At 39.5% G+C, this 26,982-nt stretch overlaps 1 long non-coding RNA gene across 1 annotated transcript; it reads left to right on the plus strand.

Annotated features, from left to right (window-relative positions):
* Positions 1-20,985: 20,985 nt before the first annotated feature.
* On the plus strand, positions 20,986-26,771 carry LOC311430405. Its single transcript, XR_014688770.1, has 3 exons — positions 20,986-21,116; positions 24,604-24,726; positions 25,288-26,771. It is a non-coding gene; the product is annotated as an uncharacterized lncRNA (long non-coding RNA).
* The last annotated feature ends 211 nt before the right edge of the window (positions 26,772-26,982 follow it).

Below are 26,982 nucleotides of genomic sequence, written 5' to 3' on the forward strand. Positions count from 1 at the left end.
CTATTGTATGCAACCACCCTACCTCAAGCTGTGATCTTGTCAGAGCCCAAAAACAAAACAGAGCAGGGCTGGTGAGGCAGCAAGATGGATTTCTCTCTGGAAATAAGGCAGACAAATAAAATGAATTGGTAATTTGCAAGGTAGCATCTCATATGCTCATCACTGCCAGCTTACAGAATTTTATCCTGATTCTTGTCGTAATGGCATTTGTTTTGACTCCTGATTTTGCAGGCTAATAAGGAAAAAATAACTTGTAATTTATTTGAGATTGATAAAGGAGATTTGAAAGATACCCCAGCTCTAGGCATAGTAAGCAACCCCTTCATACATTACTTTTTAAAATACTGTCACATTCTTGATGTCTGACTCATGAGTTTTGAACACCTGGGCAAAAAAAGAAGCACTTTGCTCTTCTGGTGAGACATCGGCCACTGTGCTCATGTCACTGTGCTGCTTGCATTTCTGACTTTCTTAGACTCCTCACCTGTACCCGGCATGAAATACTGTAACCATCAGAAGGACCTTGGGTAACAACCTCTCCTGTGCTGAGGAAGACAAAGGCTGTATTTTTCTACAACATCAAGCCAGAATAAGCCTTTGCTACCACAGAAAAGCTATCCCTGCCTCTGTTTCCCATGCATGCTGCATCTTATTCCCATGCTGTTACTTCCCCTGTGCTAATTCAACATCAGGTGAACTCTACATCAAAAAACTTATGATGTGAAGGGGACTAACCTCATCCCTTCCATCCCAATTTAAAATAAAAATATTAGCCAGATACTCAGGTTTTAACATAGTTTAATGGTCCCAGAAAACTTATGGACTTTGCAAACCACTCTCACAGTCTTCTTAAACAAGTAAGAAGAATAACCTCTTATCTTTACAGCAAAGATGATGTATAACAGAATTGCAATTAAAAAAATGTCAGCAATAACTGGATATTCCTCTGAACACCCTGGAGTGACCCCATCATCTAACTGGGTCTGACATGTGGGATCAGAGACCGGAAAGCAGGCTGCTCTGCATAAATGTGTGTGCCCCAGCTCCAGCTGGGAGGCAGCGTGAGCCTGGTTTGCCCACGCCGGACCTGATGGGCCTGCTGAGAAGTGCTTTGTTCCCAGGCAAAGTGCTGGAAGCATTCTATCAATTTTGTTGAATTGATTTTTAAAGGTCTTCAAGCCATAATTTCTTTCTCTGTGCTGCAAGGCAATTCATTCTGTGGTTAATTGTGGACATAGCTGAATAGTTTACATTAGGGCTATAGTAATAGTAGGGCAGAGATTTGTTAAAGGATAATGTAGCTACTAGAAATTGAAGGTGCCTCATTGTAAACACTGGAGGCGTAAAAGTCCCCAGGCAAAAGATTTGATGAACCAGACAAATCCTTTGTCACATAACAGTCTGCAGCATTCTTTCATGTAGCAGAAAAAGATACTTTGGAATTCTGAATAAAGATAAGATAAGAAGTCCTCAGCCACTGGTTTGGCTTTTCCATACCAGATTAAAAGGCTGCAATGCTAGAATGAGTTTTGTGTTTGGTATATGGCAGAATCTCCCCTTGCCAAATGTAAACACATCAGGCTCTCTGTGAAGCTTTGGCATGAAAGGAAAGCCCAGCCTGGGTTGGAGGTGAGGGATTTTTGCATACAGTGAGAAAAGCTTTCCAGGAAAGGTTATATTCTTCCCCTCCCCTTATGCAATCTGAATTACATTAGATGTTCTCCAACCCTTGGACAGTCAAACCCTATAAAGAAAAGAAAGATGTCAAGCACAGGCTTGACTTAAACAGCTGCAATGATTTAAGAAGTTACTAACCCATAATAGTTTCTTACAGCCTGTCTTCTGGGGATACTTGCTTCCCAAGCTCTTGTGATGAACAGATGGGATCACACAAGCATTCTCTTTGGAGCAGCTAAGGAGGTGAGCCGAGTTAATTTGGCTGATACTGCCTGAATTAGATGACAAACAATTCACCTTTCATTTAACCAGAGCTGGAAAACCTATAAGCTCCAGCTGGCACATCCGCACAAGTCTGCAGCTCCAGCTAGCTCTGCAGGGCAGGGCAGCTCCAGGCCTTAAAATGCAGTCCACACGCTCACCCCAGGCCATTAGCAAGCAGAGCTAAACCCTGATCTTGTTAATCAGAGATCATTATCTTGGTTCAAACACTGCACAAAGAAAGGTCATCACTTAACTGATGACATTTTTGTCCTTTGGGTCCATCCTTTGAGTTCTCCATTTTCCTGCACACAATTACTTCTCATATATATAATTGGGTTTGAACCTCTATCTGAATGACAGAGTATATTGCCTTCCACTTAGACCATCAGTCATATTAAAATTAACTCATCTGAAAAACATTGACACTTACATGAAAACTGTGTTTTTAATAAACTGTCAATGCTGACTGCAGCTTGGTTTTAACCCAGACTCTATAATGAATTAAAGCATTTAGCTAATGAGAGCATATCCAAGACAGCTACCAGAACAGTAAATATGGTGCAGAATTACTTAAACCATTCAAAGACACACTTTGTTACAAATCATTATTCTGCTTGGATTTTATACCAGCTTGCACCTGAGTGCCCTGACCTGTACTTATTACCTCTCCATACCTACAGCCTACCTGCCTGAGTACATACTTTTTATGCATAATGAAAAAGTTACCTTTAAGTAACCTCGTGAAAAATAAGGACTTCAAAATTCTGAAGAAAAAGAATAAAACATGTTTCCTTTAATCTGAAATGATAGTAAGCCTAGCTTTCCTTTTCTTCCTGTTCATACTGATGAAAGAAACTTCAGCTGGGACTCAGGGCATTTTACTAGACAAGCAAAAGCATTTCTGTTTGCAGCTGTGCTAAGCAAAACAGTGCCATCTAGTAGCCTGCAAGGAAGGGATTGCTGATGGTGCCTAAATGTGGGCTGGTTTCCCACAAGATCAGTCTGTTTTTGTTGTTATTATTTGTTTTGTTCTCTTCAACTGTTGCTTTATCAGCAGTAATGAGGTTGATTCAGATGAACTTTTCAAAGGAAACACAGATGAAAAACTATTTGCAATTTTAAATAGGTGATGATGGTTATCATCAAGCATTATCATGGACCTGCCAGCCTGGTAAGACAAAGCAGAGTTGATTCTATGAGCTTGTATGAAATACCATTTTTTCTTCTTGAACTTATTGGTTAAACTGTATTCTTTTAGTTATCAGAGACCAGTTCCACACAAGTAAGTGTTTTATCCCAATGTACAAATGAAGGCTCCACTGATTAGAAAAAAAAAACTAAGACTAAGGCTGTTATCTTCCTGTGCCATGTAACTGCTTTTCAGTTTCATTTGCTTACTCTACCTTGTAGATTTTGCTCCTCTATCTTGTAGATTTATTTAAGGCAGTGTTAAATTTGATGAATATTTTAATGGACATTTCCACCATATGTTTTATAGAGTACTACATGATCAAAAGTGGTAACTCTAAAAGCTCAAAGTAGAGGTATCTGTGAAAGAGTGCAAAAGCTGGAATCACTCATGTTGACGGATCCTGAGTGCAGATAATATTTTTTAATTTTACAAGGTGCAATACATCATAACAAGACCTTAACTGTAATTTTTGGTGAGGAAGGGTTCCTGTGATTAGGTGACAACACTTCATTTTTCTTCAGTTAAATATTTACTTGGTAGGAAATAAATGGGTCTTGCATACCAAAAAGAACATATGTAGACCAGAATTAAGTTATGTAGATTAAACCAAAACCTACAATGCACAAACTGATTCCTGCTATCCTTTGATCTGATTTAAATTCAGAGTCTGCTGTGACCATTACATTCAGCAACAAAGGAATTAGGACACAAATCTTTAAACATTTATTATCCTTTGCATCACTATGGTGCCCAGGAGCACTACACCTTGGTTCAGACCCCAAACAATCCCAACAAGCAGAGCACCTTAAAGTCAGAGATCCATCAGGAGTGGGAGGGTTGAGGGACACAACCCAAAGTTGCTTCCCTGAAAACTTTAGCAAGTATACAGGGAAAGCTGGTGTTATGGGGAAATCAAAGCTATGTGTGAACTCCTGACATTGAATGAGAGATGCAGGTGGAATAGGCAGAGGCTGAGAGGAATTTAAGAGATATGGTATTGTAGCTGGAGAGCAACAAAAGGAGAGTCCATGGAGAAACAGAGAGGAAACAACACTGCCAGAGTCACAAGCCTGGAAGGGGCTCTTTGAAGCAGAGTTTTAGTAGATACAATTCATCAACAAGACACGTAAAAATCAGAGAAAAATATGTCAGAGCAGTCAAATACTGAGATCATAAGAATGTGGCCAAATACTTAGTTGCAGGGTAGTAAGAAAGACCATAATTTTGAAATATTACGAAAGACTTATTACTTAGAAAGAAATATTACTTAGAAAAGCAGTTGGCATTACAGACTCCTAGCCAAAGGTGCCAGCTGTGCTATGGGCTTGAGTGGCAGGCAGGATGAAGGCACAGTTTCTGCAGTAATGACCAAAGGTGGAGGAGATATAAACATCGTCAAGACCACGTATTACATTAGCAAATGAAAGGGCTGACAAAGAGGGACAGGACTGAGAGATGATGTAAAGTCATTAAGGCTCATGGATTTAAAATCATTGAGAGGTTGAGCACAAGCTGATGAGTCCAAGCCTGGCAGCAACACTGAGAAGGCACGGAGATGGAGGAGAATGCAGTAATGGGGTCAGAGAAGAGCAGAGCTTCCTGAAAATGAAGACATCTCTGTGGCCCTCGTGACAGCTGGGAAAATTATAATCAAAACTGTGGGCTGGATGAGGAGCTGAGGGTAAAGTAATGAGGAGCAGAGGAGTAAAATGAGATGTAAAAATAAATAAATAAATGAAAAATAACAAGCTGTAATCAGTGAGAGTGAGATTTTTGGAGGTGGTGCAAAACAATACTGAGACTGTGTTAAGCTCCTGAAATTCAGCAAGTGGTATAGATGGGTTCTTAATTAGAACTTTAATGAACTATCTGACAATCTATGGTATTCTTTCTAATGAACTGGAAGGGACAATGGGAAGTACTCACTACCAGCTGGCAGGCAGGCAGAGCACTTAGCTACAGCAAGCGGGAGGCCCTGCAAGCATGGTGTCATGCAATTGAGGCCTCTCTGACACTTCTGCTTAGGTAAGGATGCTACAGCAGAAAGAATTAGAATTTTAAAAGAAGCTTCTACTTAAACTATAGAGACTGAAACGCTCTCCACATGTACGAGAAGCTTCTCTCCAAAGGCCTTGGATACAGAAGCAGATAGACTTGCAGCCCTGTACCCTGTACAAGGCTGGTGGGTACACAGCTGCCATTGACTTCAAGGGGGCTTTCTTGGCCAAAGACCTCTGGGGGCTGTGGAAATGCAGTCACAAAATAAAATATTTTATTTTTTTTTTCTGCATGTCTCCAGAAGGAGAGAGTTTATTAAAAATTAAATGGAAAGGGTTAAATAAAAAAAAAAAAACCTACAGAAACAAGATCTACCTTAGTCTCTGTAAAAAAACATGATAACTATGTCTCTCCTATGCATGACAGGGATAATAATAATAGTAATAATAAAGTTTAGGTAGATGAATCACATGAATATATCTCTCCATCTATGTATAATATATGAATCTTGAGATTACGCAGCTTACAAGGGACCAACTCATCAGTCAGTGCAATTATATTAACATCTATCAAGCAACATGTAATTATATAAACAGTGTGTATTTAGTGTTTTGTTGCTCATTTTGAGGTGGGGAATCTATTCTTCATAGCAAAGACTCCCATTTCATTCAGGAAAGCAAGTAAAGAATGGCACTGGAATGGTTTCTTAGTGCAAACTGCCTATGCATATTCTCCATTCATAAAACACTTCTGCAGCACCAACTCTTTAACTCAGTGGTGTGTGCTCTGTAATCCATTATATTGTGCAATCTACAAAGTATATTTGTTTTGCTAGTGACTGTAGTTCACGCAATTATTCTAAGCCATAACAACACAGATATGTTACATTTGTAATTTTGTTTTGCATTTAGACAGAAATTCATTTATTTTACTGTGGGGTGTCTTACACTGAGGGAGAAACTATTTTTCCTGGTATGTTTCTTAGCAGATATTGGAAGTGTTTCTCACAAAGATTTAGTAGCAACTAAACATTAAAATATATATATCTTGGTGCTGAGAAGGGATGAGTTTCAAAATGCAGGAGGCATGGAAGATCTAAGTCTTAGCTGCAAACTGTAAGGCAGATGCCCACCGTCCTAGCACCTAGATCTACTATGGCCACCTGCAGGTTTTAAACCAGGGCAAACCTGATCAGCATCACTATTCTGCACATCCTGGTTCTCTCTGAAAGGAAAGAGAGCAGCCAGGCAGGGTCTTCCAATGCATCTCTGGAGTTTTAGTAGAAGCTTCTTTTAAAATTTTAATTATTTCTGAGGTAGCATCTTTACTTGAGCAGAAATATGTGACAGAGTGTCTGGCCCACAGCAGAGGCTTGTTCAGCAAGAGTTTGCATTGGCCAATAACCTGTCAGTGTAACTTCAAGTTACAGACCTATGGCCTTATGTCTAATTAGGTAATTCTTGATTTTCTGCTCTGTAAAACCAAGTGGTCTTCTGGTCTTTCTATTTCTGCTATATTCTTTATTGCTTACTTTTCTTGCTTCCTATTTCTGGTTGTGATCTTATAGGATTTATTGCATTCAAAGAGAAAACTTTATAGACCATAGACATGATACTATAGAAAATGTGTTAAAAATTTCATCAGTAGTGTTCTCATCCATATTCTGTAGTGAACTAGTGCCCTGGCATGGGCTTGCCTCCTGGAAACCTCGCCTGTTCAACTACAGATTAAGTTAAAGGTTTACTACTTGCAAGAACAGAACTGCACAAACATTCCTTGATTTATTCTGAACAAATGTGTATGTCTTTGATTTCAGATATGCAGACTTAGAGGTGGAGAGTGATCTTGTGGTGAGAAATGGGGTGAAGCAGACATGGTTTCATTTCCTGCCTGTACTACAGGCTTGCTATGTAACCCAAGATAAGCTACTAAGCACTTTATCCATTATTACATACTCTGAAAACTTGAGATAATAATATTGTATTTCACTTTGTATGCCCTTATTCTTGCCTATTAAAATAACATGCTTTCTGGCTTAACGTGGTTGGGGATGTATTTGTACAGTAAACAAACAAGTACATGAATACAGAACTCACTTTCCAAGACTTCAAATCTGTGCATATTCAGGATTTGCTCATAAATGTAAATTGGCCTTGAATGGGAGTGCTTGCACAAATCTGTCTGCCTATTCATCTAGTTGCAGGTGTGTTCAGGTCATGGGAGTGATCTGGAGTTGCTGCTAACTGGAATTCATGAATAACAAAGCGGTTTTCAGGACCTAAGAGTTCAATCAGAATTAAGCTAGCATTTTCTTTATTTCATGTTCATTATCAACTAACGAGGAGGGTTTGTTTCATCATATACCTCTATGATTTAGGTTATTTGCCTGAAAAATGAGATTTGATTAGAATCCTTAATCTAGTTCTTCCAGATTTCTGGTACATGACAGGTGAGGAGCCAGTAACTTCAGAAATCAAGAGGTTATTCTCTCAGCTTCCATGGAAATTCTACAGTAATTAATAACATTATGTTGTAAATAACAGTTAACTGGGAATTCTTAACTGGTATTTTCATGACAAACTGTAACTGCTGTGAATGGCCACACTCCACTTTATGATTTTGCTCAGGCAATTTCCTTACCACCTTAGTATGCTAAGAGTCATTCAGGCAGAGTAAAATGTTTACGGCCAACTTTGATGCACAGTTCATAAAAGTGATTACCATGGATTAATGAATAGACAGACATACATTTGGATCCAGGCCTGATAATATGACTGAGTTGAGGATTGGAGTTATTCATACTTCATTGCTAAAAACATCTGAAGGAAGAAAAATTACCGTGTAACCTGACTAGCCTAAATTTGAATAAATATATGTGTTCTCTCCCCCAAAATCTGCCTGTAGTCTCAGTGGCTATGACTTTACTCTTTATGTGCTTTAATCCCCATAGTTGTTCATTTGTACAGAAACCAAAGCTGTAGTCTAGTTCAGACCTGGATGCAGACAGATGGATTGATCCCTGACACAGAGGTGTTGCCAGTAGCATAAAATGGCACCTATCTGTTAGCTGTGTCACTACCTTGTGACTAATAATGGGGGAAAAGCAGGGCTGTGTAACCCCACTGCCCTGTTAATACTGTCATTTTATTTTGGGATGAAAGGCACTAGATGGATCTGATCATTAAGGCAATGAAAAATTTTCCTACAGTTAGGACCAGAGAAATATTAGTCCTTAAAAAAAATAATATTTTATTACTTTTTGATGCATGAACCTGATATTCATATCAGGTGGCATATTGTAAAACTAAAAAATGTCTAGATATCTCAGCACGTGAGTCTAATAAATTAAATCAATAGCTGATGGTGTTCTGCACATCTTGTCCTTGATTTATGTATTAGATTTTTATAATTTGATTGGCTTTGATTTTAAGGCTTTGTTCCTCTCCAGTCAGACCCTTGACTTGTCTCCCTTGATCCCTATCAAACAATAATTATGAAATGATATGACTGTTAGAACACAACATTTGCAAAACATAAAAATGAAACAACAAAGATTCCCAAACAGTTCTGTTTACCAAAAATATATTAAAAAAAAAAAACCATATTTCTATACAAGTGTATTTTTTCTTGAAAGTTTGTTATGCGGGCTTGATAAGGATTCCTTCCTGTATTAAAAAATAAAATAAAATAAAATCTTTCATTTCTGTAGACAGTGTGAGACTTCCTGGACTATTCCTCCTAACTCTCTATCTCCACAATTCCACCTAAGTCTACTTACAATTCCACCTAAATCCACTTCACCATTTGGAGTCTGCCCATTTTGAAGTTACTGCTGATAGCTATACGCTGACTGAGGAATCGGCACTATATTATCAGAAGTGCTATTTACATTTGCTTTGATGTCGTTTCTGGCAGTCTTACCATCTGCAGGCGTATAAAAGTAACACCTGTTCAATGAATTCAGAATAAGGACAGTTTATGGAGGTATCCACACAGAACATTACAGAAGCTATCTGGTAGCCTGGAACATTAAAAAGAATATCAAGAGATAAAATACTAATCTTATTCAAAACTCTTGCACTGAAAACTGGACAATAATATTCAGGGTTTAGGAAAGAGAATGATTTTTTTTATATATATATATTTTTTTAGACAGATGAAGAGTTCAAGGATAGTTACATGTCAGTAAAAATGCTAAATGTCTGTAACAACTCCACTGAAATCAGAGGTGTTTCTTTGAGTTTACAGTGATGGAAGTGAGCTTAGAAATTAGTTCTCAGTCTCTAAAGTGGTTAAGCTATCCAGGGAATTGATGCCTCTACCCTTCTCCTTCGCCAGAAGGCTTTCTATGTAGTTCACGTTTAATTTCTTAATGCATCATGCTCTTCCTGGAGAGACTGAGCTTTGTCTTCTACTCTCTGTTGATTCACTTTGCTGGAAATTAATGTTTAGCCTTTATTTGCCCATTAATCTAGTGTTGTAGGACAAATCTATTTTATATATTTGAAACTGTATGTCTGTGTGTGCTCACATATCAAAACAATAGTATAATTCTATAAAGAGCAACAACACACTGTTCTGAGACTGGCTGGGTTGCTTTTTCTCCTTTAGTTTTTATTACTTTTTAATACAGCGATGCCCTGTGTTACAAGTTTTCACTGCGTGAAGGCCTTTGCTGCAGAGACTTATTACATATAGACAGGCACAGGTCTCCTTTTATCGTAGTGATGCAGGTCAAATGAACCGATAAGTAAAGTGTTTCATAATAGAGTTTATGTTAAGCAGGATGTTGAATGAGTTTTGTTATGCTGAAGCCTTATAAATGTTATTACTTAAAATATAGCCTTTAATCACTTAATGGCTAATAACACTAATATTTTGTTTTTGTGCAGTAGTTCAATTAAATTAAATAAAACTGCAGTCAAAGGAATGTTTTAATTCCTTTTCTGTGTTTTTTTTTTTACCTTTCCTTTCTTTATCAGTTAGTAGTACAAAAAATTCTGTATTGCAGGACTTGAAAGGCACAGAGCCCAGACAATACAAATTGTTCAGGGATCGTCTTCAGCTCTGCCAGAGCCCTCATGATTCTCACTATTTCTGTTTTCATTCATGTCAGCCTTGAAATGTTTATTTTTCAGCTTAGGAGTAGGGTACGAATGTAAGCGGTTTGCTTTTTAAGATGCTGCCCCCCATTGTGTTGGCCGCTCTGGAGCACTTTGTCTGTAGGCATGGCAATAAAAAGTAGAGGGCATGATACAATTCACACTCATTCTAGTGTAAAAGGCAGCCAAAGTAAATGGAGTTAGACTGAAATAAGACTTAGACCAGTTTCAGACTCCAGTTACAGGTGCGGGATTGGACTGTGGTTCTTCATTTTCTCTTTAAAAGGAAAACATGGCTTATTCCTTACATTTTTTTTTGTCCAAAATGTTAATCATTTGTAAGTAGGATTTCTCTGAAAGCTCTGTACATGTATAAAATATAAAAATATAGAATCATAGAATCACAGAATGGTTTGGGTTGGAAGGGACCTTAAAGACCCAGTTCCAATCCCCTGCCATGGTCAACCTCCCAATTGACTAGGTTGCCCAAAGCCCCATCCAGCCTGGCCTTGAACACCACAGGGATGGGGCAACCACTGCTTCTCTGGACAGCCTGTGCCAGTGCCTCACCACTCTCTGAGTGAAGAATTTCTTCCTTACATCTAATCTAAATCTACCCTCTTTTAGATTTAGAGAGAAATCATGATGACCAGTTAGTGGAAGCAAACAAAAACAGGAGCAAATTCAAACATTTAATTATTTAAATTTCTATAACACTACTTGTGATACTACTGTCCATAAAATGAAGATATCCCTAAAGATTTCTCCTGCTTAAAGTTATGTGCATGTAATTACTGTATCACGAAACATAATTATGGTACCCTCAGAGCTTTTCTATAGTTTTTACAAGCAACCTGACAAGGGATTGATCAAGTGCAGCAAACACTCCAACAACACAATTTGTATTAATTTCATCTCACAATATCAATTTAAATAAATACAAAACTGTTGAAGTATGGTTTTAATGCTATAAATGCCTGAACCTCTTATAACAAATTATTTTACAAAATGGTCCTTATGACAACATGTAGTGATAATCAGATTTATTCCTCTCAGGGAAAATGGTCCTCTAAAGATGAGAAAATCTGACTTTTCATGAAGCTATCTAGTACAGTAACAAAAAACAGACATTGTTGCTTGGAAGTTGTTCTTTCAAAGTTCATCCTTTTAATATGTAAAGTTAGAAATATTTATTCTTATGCACATGTTTTAGGTTGTCTACACTAAATTTCATCTGCCATTCCATCTCTCACCAGGGACCAAGAGGTGTCTGCTCCTCTTGACAGTGGAAATTGTCTGTACTAACTTAGTGTCATCAGCGGTCTTTGTAACCTCAGTATTTATCTCCTTGGCTGTATCATTATCATCGAGTCATATATTGTTCATATTACAAAAAAGATGTGTTTAGGAAGGTACAGCAAGTGCATATTTAAGGACCTGTGTAGGAGGGAAAAGGAACCATGGTGAACATCTGCAAAAGTTGTGTTTGTACTGGTGGTTTTGGGGAACTGGAAAGCTCCTCTCCCTCTCTTGTTCCCTTCCCCCGTCCCATTGTGAGGCTGTAGTGGGTCACCTGGGCTGAGCTGTCTTTGTACAAAGTAGCCTTGGTGTGGATCCAGGACTAGAAATGAGGGACAGACATGTGCATACAGGTGTGGTTCTTGACTGAGACTAGACGTAACTGCCCATGCTATGAGAATCAGCATTGAAATCTTTTAGAGGAATACTCCTTGAGCCTCCTATGGTCCATGTGCTTCTGCAATGAGTGCTGAGTTTCCACTCAGCAGATGCTGCACCCTAAGAGCCAGCTCTTCCTCTTGAGTTCATCAGCCGTTGAGACCACAGTAGATGTAAGGAAGGAACTATTACCTCCAGTAGCCTCAAGAACTGGTGAGCAGATGCATCAGAAAGAGCAGTCAGGCATTGGAATTGATTGCCCAGGGAGGTGGTGGAGTCACCGGCCCTGGGGGGTCTTTAAGGAAAGGTTGGACATGGTGCTTTGGGACATGGTTTAGTGGGTGACATTGGTAGTAGGGGGATGGCTGGACCAGATGATCCTGGAGGTCTTTTTGAACCCTAATGATTGTACGATTCAATGATATCTCTGATGTGATGCAAGAACAAGAATTCACAGAGTGTCTTCACATGGGTATTGATATTGGAGATGAAGACAGGAAGAGAAGAGGGGTGTGCACAGGCTGTACTAGGCACTTCAGCTGATGTAGTGGACTGCCCTTGGCAGCCAGAATCCATGAATAGATAAGATGGGGAGAACCATCCAGCACCATCTTATTTCTCTCTGCCCCACACAACTCCCACAGATGGGGCATTATGGTTTATTCATGAGAGGCTCCATACCATGTTTCATTAAAAATCGATTCTGCTGCATAGACAAATGATCAAAGCGCATACTTTATAATGAGTTCCTTTGTCTATGCCAACTCCCCAAATTCTGTTATTAGTGGCATAGATAGTGTGTGTTAATTCAGATTATGTCTTAATAATTATGTCCTTTTGGCAGGCCAACATGACATCTTCCCAAAACCACAACTCTCACCTTCAAATACTGGCCAAATTACTCAGGGCTGAGCCACCATCCCTGTCCTGCTAAAAAGATTACTTCATCTTCTAAGTGTGTCATGCAAGCTGCTTTAACTATGAGCTAATTTAAATTTCTTATGGTTTGGCTAAGATTAGCTCATAGAGTGACATTTAAATTTCATTTGCTCACAGTAATTTTGTTGTGCAGAATGTTGCAGATAACAGAGAAACGACAGATTATGTAAATAGCCATTTATAAACACAGTGGCTTTTTTCAATCCATTGTTCTGAACATCCTACCCAAATTGCCTTGTGCATGTTCCTCATTTTAAATATGTGTCTGTGATCAGACACTGTGCTTCAACAAACATTTTGAAGCTTCACCCGTCTCCTGAAAAGTAAACCTGTTAAAGTAAAAACACTGTTAAAAGCCAGTTATTTCATATACAACAATAGCTACAAAAATTCCTGCATAAAGGGCAAAAGATATAAACTAGCCATCTGCTACAAGCAGCATCAACAACACTCAAAAGTGTAAGAAAGACATGATAATATTTGAAGTGAGATTGCTAGGCATTTCCCAGAAAGCCACATACGTTTCTTTTTCATTACACTATTTGGAAGCCTCTTCAAATTATGGCAGTGAGAGCTTGGGAGAGATGGTTGAGTTAAATATTCATACAAATCCTAGTGTTAAACTCTGCATCTTCCCACATGCCACTGTATCCTGTAAGGACACTGCCATCACACAGATAAGCGGTGTTTGTTGGTGTGGGGAAAGCACTTGCTTCCAAGGGCAGGACTTTTCAAGTCCTGCTTGGAAGGAGAAACACCCATGGAGGAGTTGTTTTGTGTGGATTCTGTTTTACTAATTAAGCTCAATGCAAAAGTTAGAAATAATAAAAGGGAGAAAGGAAAGAAGGGGATGGTTTTGCTGAAATGATAAGATACAAGTTGAAGGCCAAACAGAACTCCTTAGTGCTAAATAAAAGAGAAGACATGAAGAAAAGCAGCGCTTTCAGTTGTATTCACTGAGATAAGAGACTGAATTAAGCCTTGCTGCTCTAATGGCAGTGATGACGGCTTAAGCGGGTGTGACTTGTGGGAAGACCAGATGAATGCCCTTCAGCAGGAGCAGGTGACACCAGCCCTGACAGCCACAATGGCATTTCTCCTCCAGGAGAAGCTCCTGCTTCGGTGCCAGCTGGTTGTCCATTGCCCCAGGCTCCAGCAAAGCACTCTGCTCTCTGCTGTGCTCCAGACTGTGTCTTCCAATTGCAGAGTGGTGAGTGGTTTTCAGAAATATCACTGTTCAAACAGGAGCCAGAAGGAGCTACCTTTCATGTGGATGGGATACAGCTGGCCTCCTTTAGGTCAATTGGTTAGACTTAATTTTGGTTTGATTTTCTGGTTCAGTAGCTGAGGTAGAGAAAACCAAATGTAAAAGCTTTGAATGGTCCAGTAATAAGAGAAGTGTCTGAAAAGTATGCAAGAAAGGTGTGTCCTAAATGATATAAAATATATATGTTGCATAAATACATGGTATTTTTTTAAAACAATGTTGCATTAATGATAAATGCATAATTACAGTGAAGTCATTTAAACCCAGTGATCTTCGATGTATTTGTAAATATTTTTGTAAACATACAAATCTTTTAATTGCATTATGGCTATTAGTACCTATTATTAGTGTGGTCCTAATGTACTTGTTATAATCAGATTTCCATATTGTTTATTAATAAAGACTGTATTAATATGTAGCAAAATTTAAATATGTTATATTCATCCATTTTTCAAGCTAACAGCTGTTATGTGCTTTCATTATAGCTCAGATGTGAGTAAATGCTTTCTAAAATATGTTATTAAATATTGTGTGACTATTCCCTACATATGTTATTTTATATTTATGTTTGTGTTAACAGAATTGTGCAAGCACTGATGGCAGATGCAGGACGACAAAGTTCAACTGTGCATAAAAACGTAAAGCTGTGTTGTGCAGCTATATCCTTAAGATAGGCCAACTACGGTGTCATCGTATTCTGGGAAAAAAAAAAAAAAAAAAAAGAAAAAAAGAAAAAAAAGTGGGTTGTAATCTGTGAATATCCACTTAACATGAATCCGATAAGCATAACTAAAGAAAACAATTTGAAGAGAGGTGGATGGAAAGAGTTAGTCTGAGAGGCATTCAGTTTTATCTGAGATCCATTAAGGTAAGGTTGTGGATGGAGTACACTTCACAGAGAGCATTTCAACAGTAGCACTAGATGCTTCCTCCATATTGCATTTATTAGCATGATAACTGGCTTTCTACCACCACAACCATGAGTCATGCCTCTTCTAAAACAACAATAGCTTTGTGGAATATATCGGTCAAATCCCAGGGCAGCATGTGCTCTCAGCATCAATTTCATGAGGTGTTTGGACACCGCAGATATTGTATTCAAAGAATGGGAGAGGCTTCCAGCTCCACAGTCTGCCCCTCACTTGTGGGATGAGCATACAGGACAGAAGCTGCCATGTACAGTTTCTGCTTTTCACCTCCCAGACCCCCTAGGCAGGGGTCTTCTTGCTTCAGAGACTTTGGAAGAACTGATGGAGGATGAGGAGAGGACAATGTTTTTTCCATGGAAAATCTGATCAATCAGACATGAAGTGGGTTGGTAAGGACTAACACAAAGGCACAGAGCAGTAAAGGGGATCTTCTTCTTCCTCCCATCAGGAAGAAGTAGACACAAGGACGTTTTAGACTGTCTGGTTCTCAGCAGCAGAAACATCATGAGGGACTGTAGAAAGGGATAAACTCTGAAGATAATCAGGAAGGAGAGTTCAGGAGACAAATACATTTGGGGAAGAAATGGAGGGATGCGAAAGAAAGGCTCATGCGCTGTGCCTGCAGCTTTTGTGACATACTGTCTGGACTGCCCCACATCATTGCAGAGACAGTGCCCATCCTGGGCTGAAGAGGAACATCTAAGCAGGTGTACTTGCTTTGGCCTTTTCTTTCAAAGCAACCAAAGGAGACAAACCAGTGTCAGGTGTGACTGGGAGGCTAGTTCAGGGCTGTATTGAGATTACCAGCTAATTATCCACTGCTGCCAAAAGAGGGCTATGACTTTGAGCTATCTTAAGGATAATAACTAACTCCCAGTTTTGGTCTCACAGGCCCCTAGTTTCTGAATAATTACTTCCCAGAAGATATTATTCATATAATTTCAGAAAGATTCAGAGTTCATGATGAATTGTACTACTTTGATTAAGTGATTTAAATAAATTTCTCCCTATGATGTTATTTCTCACTACCATTTTCAAAAGATCAGAAAACAAAGTTCAAAACCTGTTAAAAAATAACTGAAATACTTTAGCATAATTTGTTTCCTAAACTTTTCAAAACTTGTCTAGCCTTGGCTGAACAATTATGTGCAAGCTAAAAAGTATTTTCTCTCTTTTGATAGAAACTGGGAGAAGAAAAATACAGAAGTCAAATGCTATCTTTCATGTTAGAAGCCTATAGAAATACTATATTCAATATTAACCTTGGAAAGGCTATCAGCATTCTACATTCAGTCCTGATATTTTGTTATAATGTTAAATAATTAATTGCATATGTATAGCTACCCAAAGGACTTTTGCAATCAAAACTTCTATAGCTCCTTTCAAACCCACTTATTGGCTCTTCAGAATTTGTTTGCTTTTCCTCCCAGAGGTTAAGGACAAAAATAGATTCATCTTCTCTGAAGCATCGTGGAAAAACTATTCCCCTATTTACCTTGAAACTTCTTTAATCTTTCTCTCCCTCCCTTCCTTCCCAATTCTGTTTCAGAGGGTATATTTTAGGGGACACAAAAGCTCAGTTTGGGGACCTAAATTGGAATTTGGTAGCCCAGGTGTCTTGCCAAAAGAAAAAGATAGTCAACTCCAGAGGATAATGCAAATCTACTCTGGTGACTACCCGCTTGTAGCTGAATACAAAATTCTATGAAGACTTACAGAGAAAAAATTAAACAACATTATTCTCTTAGTTGCTTCTAATTTACAGTTGACAGGCAGGTTTCTAGTCTTGTCATGCACAATAGGAGTTAAACAAAAGCATAATGCAATTTAGCGCTTTAAAATTTATCTTTCATCATCACTAAAATGAGTCAAATCTTTAAATATTGCCACTAATGCCTTTTCTGGAATCTGTGCCTGCATTACTTTCTGTTTCACTTTCACCAAATAAACAGTTTTTTATTTCTTAAGTCTATTGCTATGTTATTATTTAATGAAAAGATGAGATCTGGGCTGAAGTATCATAGTACTTATAAAGTAGGATCAATAATTAGTAAAATAATTGTTCTGATATTTTGCAATACCTTTTTCTGTAGTCTATGTATATCAATAACTCCACTAAGCTTGCTGAACTTTATTCAGAAATTGATATTTTCAGTGGCAGAGAGAGAGAGAGAGATCAAGTAATCTAACTGCTTGACCTAGTAGAACATACAAAAATGCATCTGGTATTTTTTGCACTGAATCCATTATCTTCCACTTAAGCCACAGTATGCCTTTTGGAAAGACCTATAATTCTGAGGCAAAGATTTCAAATAAAGGAAAATCCACTTCATATTGTGATGTGCTGTATCACTGGTTAAATAAAAAGTTTTTCTCACAGTAATTTTTTACCTTTGAAATGGAATGCATTTAGTCTCTCAGAAATTTATGATTACTGAGAAAACCCTACATTTCCTTTCAGGTGGTTACATGTACTTTGTTTCCAAAGTTAGGCTTAAAAAAATCACTTGTATGTATTTCCAACCAATTGCCAACCATTGTGATTCTATTTAATTCTGATACTGTTTAAGTGCACCTGTCACTCCTACGCCGAATGATTGTAATAGATCACCAGCATGAGGCTGGCAGATATGTCAGTTCCTGAGGTGGAGTAGTGTCATAACTTTTAGTTAAAAAAAAAATAAAAAATTAAAGAAGTTACTTATTAAAGAAGTTACTTGAGAGTTTGGGCCAATTGTATCTAGCTGCATTGACCTATAACAATTCTTTCTTCTTTAAGAAATCTTTCAAAATTAAAATCTCTTTCAAAACATTAGGTGTTTCCTGGAGTGGCTGCCTTGGAGCAGTGTGTGATCTGACCCCACTCTCCCATTCTGCACTAACACTGGACAGCTTCCTAGCACTGCAGGCAGGATGAAGAAGGGAAACTAGAGCTTAATGCCACCTCCTGATAGGACACCATAGCTCCTGGGTGCCCTGTGAGTGCCTGGCCCAAGACTGATAGGGAAGTGGATGTCACCTGGACAATCCTGTTGTCTGCAGTGGATGCTGGCTGTCACAATGTGCCAGGTATGCAAAAAAGCAGCTGTCATCCTTGACAACTATTAGGAATAATTGCCAAATTTTCTCATTTTTTCTACTCACAGGGTGCTAAGCCCTCTGTTTTTTTTTTTCAAGTAACCACTGAAGAAATGACACAGTGGCAATGTCTTGCCTCTCTGAACCAAAAATGGCACTATCTGTGCTATGGTCCATCTTGTTTCTGGACCTCAGGCTATGTTCTTTATAGCATATGTTTCACTAAAAATATATTTTTTGCTAGTTTAATTCAGTGATGAATTTTACAGATGCATGAGACGAGAACTCAAATCTCTTGTAGTTTATCTATATGGTTTATTATACTGTATATATATGCTACTTAATTGTAAGGTCCCTGTCAACACAGTGTCATCACTAGAAAAAAGTAGGGTAAAAAATTTGGGAACATAGCTAACATAGGATAATGTAGAATTCCCAATAAAACCCCACTAATTTTGTCTGAAATGTACTTGTGCTTTATTGCTGACTAAAGGAATGACAATTCTTTCCTATCCCCTGAGTAAGTAACTAGGACTCTGCATACTGAAAGGAAATGGATTACTTAGATTTAAAAGAGACTTCAGTGAATAAAAAAGTACTAAAGCACAGCCTGATGTAACTCCAGGCTGAAAGAAGAGGGAGAATATGGTTGCCATATGAGTATTCTGAGTTATATGACCCCTTAGGCACTGCTAATAGGGAGGAAAATGGGTAGAGCTCCTCTTGCGCATCTCTTGCAGAATAAGAAATGCAAAGGCAGTGCAGCATATCTCTCATGGCAAAGCCTCAGTGCTGGTTACAGAATTAAGGGGAGAAATGTTGTTTGCAATACTGAGGTATCTCATCTAGTTTAACCTCACCATATCCGCTGGTGTGAATGTTTTATTATAACTGTTAGGACTACAATAGCTTCCTTTCTCCCCAGCCTCATTATTGTTCAAGAGATATGTAGTGGGAGGAAATATGAGCTGAAACAATCCTGTTTTCATGCTTGTCACTTGACACAACTGCTGCTGCACAAGGTCGCTGGCTGGTGGAAAGATTGCCACCACATTGCCTTCAATATCAATATCAGAGCATTATTTTCTCTCTCGCCGCATGCATTTTTGAATTAATTTGCAACACAGGGTAGTAACCCAGGAAGCCTCTCTCCTTTCCGCTATCATTTTCAATATCAGTCCTCAGGTGTCTCTCCTGCTATGGTAATCTACATAAGAGGTCAGCTGACTTTTTCCTGTGGTATAATAACAGAAGGCAAAACCAGCTTTAGGCTTTTCAGCTAGGGGTGTGCTGCGGTGAATCCTGACATGCAAGTCCCACAAATAGCATGCAGGTCCCCTCAATACACTGGGGAGCAGTAGCATCCAGGGGGACTTGCATGCTCAGGCTTCCTCATGGCCTGGAGCATACCCAGGTCCCACTGGCATAGACCTGGGACACAGCTGATGGACCTCCTATATCACCCATGCTGAATCTAGTTAAAAAACCTGTGATCGGATTAGAAATGTGACAAGGAAGAATTAGAGGATTTTGTGTGAATATTTCTCTATCCTATTTCTTTTCTTTCAAACTTTTATTTTAAATGATTAATTTATATTGTATAAGATGACTCATTCCCTTCTTTAGTGCAAGGTTGGACCTTCTGAATATCAAGTTTACTGCTATGTGGGACTACAGTTCCCTAAGGGTCTTCATCTGCCAATAATCTTAATTGCAGTTTGCTGTAATTGACATCTTATCTATTTCGTCTCCTTCTTTCCAGTTAGAAAATTCAACCCCCTGACAAGCTAGCTCTAGTATTTGGTGAATGTGATAATTAAGCAGGAATTGGCAACCACTTCATAGTCAAACTATATTTTGTTTTTAATTAAAACTGCATCTAAGCCTTTGGTGAGGCATAAAAATGAATCTTAACCATACCTAGACCTTGTATTGGGTTTATGTGGAAAGGTTTTGGAAGTGGGAGGGCTGCAGGTGTGGATTCCATAAGAAGAATCCAGAAGCTGCCCCAGTCAGATAAGAGCCAGTTTCAGCTCAAATGCAAAAAGCTGTACAACATCAGCTGGGAGAGAGGAGTGAGAAAATGAGAGAGAAACAACACGACAGACCCCAGGTTCAGTGCAGAAGGAGGGCAGGAGGTGCTCCAGGCATGGAGCAGAAGCTCCCCTGCGAAGAGGCCCTGGTGGAGCAGGCTGTCCCCCTGCAGCCCATGGGTCCTACATGGAGCAGATCTCCACGCTGCAGCCTGTGGAGGAGCCACTGGTGGAGCAGGTGGATGTGGCCTGGAGGAGGCTGTGGCCCATGGAGAGCAGCCGCAGGAGCAGGCCCCGGGCTGGAGCTGCAGCCCGTGGAGAGGAGCCCACGCAGGAGCAGGGGGGTTGGGGGGAGCTGCAGCCCATGGGGGATCTGTGCTGGAGCAGTTTGCTCCTGGGGGATGGAGCCTGTGGTACGGAGCCATGTGGGAGCAGTGCTCGAAGAGCTGCTGCCTGTGGGCAGCCCCCGCAGGCTCAGTTCGGGAAGGACAGCATCCCGTGGGAAGGACCCCACGGGGAGCAGGGGCAGGGAGAAGGAGTGGCAGAGATGAAGCATCAGGGACTGACCGCAGCCCCCAATCTCCTTTCCCCTGCACCTCTCAAGGGAAGGAGGTGGAAGAGGGTGGATGGGGGAGCATATTTTTAGTTTGCGTTTAGTTTCTCACTGCTCTGGGCTGCTTGTGATAGGCAGTAAATTATGTTAATCTCCCTATGCTGAGTCTGTTTTGCCTGTGGTGGTAACTGTTGAGCAACCTCCCCGTCCTTATCTCAACCCTTGAGCCCTTTTTCATTGTATTCTCTCCCCCTTTGTTTTTAGGAGGAGTGAGAGTGGTTGTGGTGGAGCTGAGCTACCTACTGGTGTGAAACCACCACAGTCCTAATGCCATGCCCCCCAGTTACAGCTGGTGCAAAGGGATGTCAACAGAAGGCAGCCTTTCTCTGCTGATTTACATCAGTCAGGTGAAAATGGGATTCATTGATCTTTTTCTCAGAACTTTACAGAAAATTACCTCCTTCTTGAAAGTCTCCAAAGGAATAAAAATTTACCATTTAAAAACATTTTGGCCTTGGTGTTACAGTTTGTCCATATTCTAGACAAGTAGTTATATTTCAACTCTTTCAATCTAAAATTGATTGACGTCTTTTGTTTAGCTTCAATCTATAGACTTATAACTTTGTTATAACAACAACAAAAAAGTGTATTTTAAAGTGGAAAACAATTTAGAACAAAGTAATTAATTACTAATGATTATATCAGTGAAGCTGACAGTTGGTACAGTTTTGACCAAAACTCATTTCTAAATTGTTGTGTTGTATCATAAATTTTCCATGGCTGCATTTTTGGTGGGAAAAAAAAAAAGAAGAGTAGTTGGTTGTCATCCTTCACAACTGTGTAAAACAGATCCTTCCCCATCTCAGAAAGTTTGTAGCAGAAGAGTCCTTTTTCCTTCTGCGAAGTCCCTTCCCAGGAGGTTCTGTCCTGGCTGCTTTCCAAGCTGCCCCGGCAGTATTTTAAGGATTTGGGGATACAAAGTAAAGCAATAGTAGAAAACTAGGGTTTAATTATTGTGCGACCCCTGGTAAGACTTCTTGCATAATTAAGTATTTCTGTTATTTCTAAACTCTAGTCTAGATGAAAAAGTGAACAACCCTTATTTGTCTGTTTTATTTGATATACCTTTTAAATTCATGACATCTGGGTTGTGCCAGGTTCTGCTCAATTGAACGTTTGTGCCAATCATTTGGAACAGCATGCTGACTATTGATCTATTACTCCTCTTTGCTTCACTGCGAATTCACACAAACATACTCCAAATAAATATGCATTGAAATTGCGCAGTAAAGATTTGTACAAAACCAAACAAAAGGAAGAGGTGTTTCAACTCATATCTAGTTAGACCAGAAGTTCTTAGTTGGTGATATTGTGGAAGCTAAAGTTTATCATCAGTTAAAGGTGAGTCTGTGTTGGTTCATGGAAGAAAAGTTCTGTGAGAGTTCTTTAATACAGAGAAGTTGCCTGTAGTGAACTAGAGAAAAGCTCCATTTCCTCTAATGAAGGTTGGATGGATATTTACTTATTCTATTGTATAGTTTTTCCTAGGCTTCAGCTTTCAGGCACTCCTAAATAAAGCATATTAAGATAGTTGGATGCCTCTTCTGACCCAGGACAGCTGTCTTTATAATCTTATGTTCAGAGATGGAGTGCTGAACCATGTTCACTGCTTTGAGCAAGGAGGCTCTATTTTGGTACATTGTCTTAGCACAGAGTTTTAAAAGTTCAAAACTACATGTGCTACTAGAATAAATGTCATTTACAGCAATACCTAACACTCAGTCAAAGCGAGGTTTCTAATAGGCTTCTTTTGGTAATGAAATGTAGCTGCCAAGCCTGATTCTAAAGACAATGAGTCACAAAAGAAACAGAAGTAGAAGTCAATTCATCTCACCTAACTAGACATCCCTGATACAAGTGACCCTATCTGAACTAGTCATGCTCCCTGTGTATTCAACAGAGTGTAGTCAATAAGTAATGTAAGAGAGTGTGAATTTCTCTCCAGTGACTGTGATGGAAACCTCAGAGCTCTAGTTCAGATTAAGACATCTGACTTCCAGGCAAATCAGCTTTGATGTTTAATAGGATTTTCAAAGCAACTAGGCTAGTAATAAATGTAGACAGCCAACATATTACTGGATGCCCAGTCACTTGGGAAGAAATCATAGCTGGGAACATCTCCCTTTCCTCCTCCTTTCCTTAAACTTTTATTGCTGACCATGGCATTACATGATACGTAATTTCCCTTCAGCTGGTTGGGGTCAGCTGTCCCAGTGGTGTCCGTTCCCAGCTTCTTGCCCATCCCCAGCTTCCTCGCTGGAGAACAGGCTGGAGTGAGAAACAGAGAAGGCCTTGATGTTGTGCAAGCACTCTTCAGCAATAGTCAGAGTATTGGTGTGTTATGAACACTATTTTAGTCACAAATCCATAACACAGAACCATATGGTCTGCTGTTAAGAAGATTAATTCCTTCCCAACCAGACTGACTACACCCTAACATGTTAACAATTCCAGACCCCCATTTAGATCAGATTTGAATGATTATGATTATGATTATTTCATAAGAATGAAGCTCTTGTTAAACATTTTAATCCAAACCCCTGTTCTCCATCTGAGGAAAGGAGACCCTTAGCTCCTGTTCCAGAGCCAGTGTGAGAGGTGACATATCCAGCCAGCCTTGCACAGTTTCCAGCTCAGCACTTTCCAGCCCACACTTCAGTGTCTGTCCTCCTGGTGTACCTCTGGGCCAGGCTGGCAGAGGAATGCATCCCAACTTGTTGTACAGCACCTCCTGATACTGACAGCAGAAAGAAATCCTATTACCCCCCTTTACAGAGCCAGAAAATTCTTAAAGAATGGTTTTCTGTCAACTTGTATCTTTTCTGTCCCTTGTGTGTGCCAGAACTCCAGAGAATAGGCATTGACTGGTTCCTCTCTCTTACGTGCCTTTTGCAGGTTTCTTATACACCAGTCATTCCTTGTGGACTTAGCAGTAGTCCAGTAAAACAGAAGGATATGATCAGGGAAATACTATTTAGGTAAAGGGCTTTTAAAATGAGGGTGGAAACCCCCGAAGAATTCTGAATAAATAAATAAATAAATAATCTTTTCAAAAGTACCTGCAATGGTTTCTGTTTCAGGGTTGAGATCACATTAGCAAGGCTTACATTCAGACAATTCTAGATGGATAAACTTGCAGCAAAGACAGCAAGCTGGGGCCCTGTGGTCGTGATTGGCCCAGGGGAAGCTTACAGTTTTTCCCCTTAAATGGAGGAGAGGTAGATACATCATCCAGCATCAGTACTGGTATTTCAAGAGCACACTGAACACCTTTCACAGTACTGGTGCAGGTTATTCTCTATGCTATCGCAAAATCCTCCATTAAGCATGCTGTGAAGAAGTCATGGCAGATCGCTGCACCAAACTGGCTTTGAGTTATTAAGTGGTAATTTACAAGAGATACAACCCTGCAGATGTCTGAAGGAAAGGAATGCAAATGAAAAATATGCAGGTCAGGAAGGGGACATTAAGAGGAGGAAACTCAGCTGCATCCAAATTCTGATGTTACCCCATGAAGGGCTTTGTTTCTTTTCTGAGAAGGGCTGGTTGCTTTTCTTCATGGGGAGAGGGGGTAGAGAAGAGGAAAGAAGCAGTATTTCAAGAGGATGTTAAGGGAATTGCAAGCTTGTGCTTGAGACAAGTTTAAGAGTAATCTATAAGCATAACTTCATATCACAGAAGGGAATGGTGGGGGTGAAAAAGGGATCTGTACTGATTCCTAAAGGTTCATGTAGTCAAGGTGCTTGTGTGTATGTGTTTAGGCATATCGCTCATGGACTGCTACTCTATATCAATATATGTATTCCTGCATATGCATCATATCCAATTTTACAGAGAAAATCAAATGACACGAGAAAATCTCCGAGACGGTTTGGATCTGAGATGAAGCTTAGCAGCTTGGCTCTGACATGGGCTGTGCAACAGGCTTGAGAGGAAGGCCAAAGCACACAGCCACAGGTGGGAAGAGGATTGTGTTCCCTCCGTTGTGTGAAGGCTTGCCCAGTCTGCTGAGAAATGGAGACTGGATAAGCCCTCAGGGATAAAGTTTAACATCCATTCCTACATTTCTTTTTTTTTTGTGTGTGTGTGTTTGTGTGTGTGTGTGTGATGACATTTCTGGGTATTACTGCAAATAATGCCTGTTTTGTATTTAAATGCTTTGTCCTGCAGTCTGATTCAGAGGTGCTTTCAGTGCAGGGCTTGATGAGGCTGGCAAAATGAGAAAAAACAGTCCTTGATAAAGGAGGGTCAGCAAGGCAGGGCACAGCAGTCTTTTAAAATGGGAAAATTCTTGCTAGTTTCTACAGATGAAAAACACAGTCTCTGTAACCATAGAAACATGATGGGCCAAGGATAATGCTGAACTTCTGATGAATTTCTTTTCAGTATAAAACAGTGTTTGGAGGAAGAGATATAATGTAGATAAGGAGTAGTAATAACAGCACTTTACTGTCTGTACTTCCTTCCCCTGTTAGCTCTTGGAATACTTTTGATAGGTCTTATTATTCTATTTTACAGGATGGGAAACAGAGACACGGGGAAGCAACATTGATTTCCCCATGGCACACGGCGGAACCAGGAATAAAACCCAAGTCTTCTCAGGTTAATCGGGGTTGAATTAACAGAAGGAACCAAAGTGCTCACAAGTAGCTTTGTGAGTGTTCCAGCAAAAGTTACATGAGATGTGATATGTGTTCCTGCAAGTTACATGCTGCACTCAGTCGTGCTCTTTGGCTGTCTCTATACAAGAGTATCTGTGTTCCACATGCCTGAACTACCAGCTCTGATCTATCCAAATTCTGGGCAGGTGTTTTGGTTTTGTGCCCAAGCTATAGGCTTCAGTCTGTGCCTCTGTGGCTCCTTTGCTTTTGATGTGCAACATATATAGACATACCTCGGCTAATCCCTACCCTGCTGCAGTCACACTATCAACAGAATGGAGACAGAACTTTCATTTTTCACTCTGCCATGGCACCAAGATACCTTGTAAAATCCAAACATGCAAAATTCCAGTGGCACTTTGGGTTTTAGCTCCTAAATGCTCATTCAGGCCTAAGGATAAAACTCCAGCCTCCACTGAATTTTGTTGGTATGAATGAGGACAAAATTTTTCAATACAAATTTGACAAGATAACAGGAACAGAGTAAGGAGCCTGAGCAAGGAAGGGAGATTTGTAGAAAGCTGGCCAGTCTTGCTGACTTTCAGTTTTCTTATGTATTGATGTGAAGCAAAAGCCTCATGAACATGAAAACCTAGATGTCAGCAGCAGAGCTCAGATACTGCAATGGCAGTAAATAAATGGAAGAAATGACACAAATGAGTTGCTTGGAAATATTTGCCAGGAATTTGACATGTATCCAGTCTCTGAAAATACCAGCAGTGCCTAGGCATTTCATTTCTAAACCCATAATAATTGCACTTAATCTGCGCAATAAATTCCTCCCGTGAAAGAAAACGTTGATCATTGTAAGAGTGTTAATAGCTCCCCCCAATGCTAAAAGGATCTGCATATATGCATAAACACTAAGGGTTCCCACCAAGCATCCACAGATGTAACATAGGATAAGATAATTAGCAATTAATGATGTGGCAATTACAGAAGTAAACAACAAGCTTAGATCACACAGTAGCCTTTCAGGCAATGACGGAACTCATTTTTCATGCGTTCAATTTAGAAATGAGACTTTTTCCTGTGGAATCCCTTTTGATTTTGACCAGAGTAATGCATACAAAATTCTATCCTGTGGAGGCATTCATAAAGCCAAAGGACATATTTAAAAAACTATACTCCCTTATAGCCACAGGGAATACATTTTCATCTCCACTCTGCAGGATTCTCTTGAGGGCTTTGCGTGCTAAGGTTGCGATGAAAAGAAGTTATTTAAACTGTATAAATCAAACATCACAACACTATAAAATCAGAAGCCCCATTAGGACAATTAAGGGGGTCAAAATTAGGCTACTAGATACCTTATCATGGAGTCAGAAAAAAAAAAAAAAACATTAAGTCCTCTTAAAAAGATGATTCATTGATGAGTGACTTGAGGCATTTTGCTCTTAGAAGAATAGCCTACAAAAACATCCTTTGCAAGGGAGGTACTCAGGGCTAATCAACAGAGGAATGAGCATAGGCAGTATATGAACTGCTCATTCTGATTAGCAAAAGCATGAGCTGGGGCTTTTCATGGGATGTTTGCATCCATTTGGTAATA

This window comes from Aythya ferina (genome assembly GCF_964211825.1).
Source record: "Aythya ferina genome assembly, chromosome: 1".
NCBI lineage: Eukaryota > Metazoa > Chordata > Aves > Anseriformes > Anatidae > Aythya > Aythya ferina.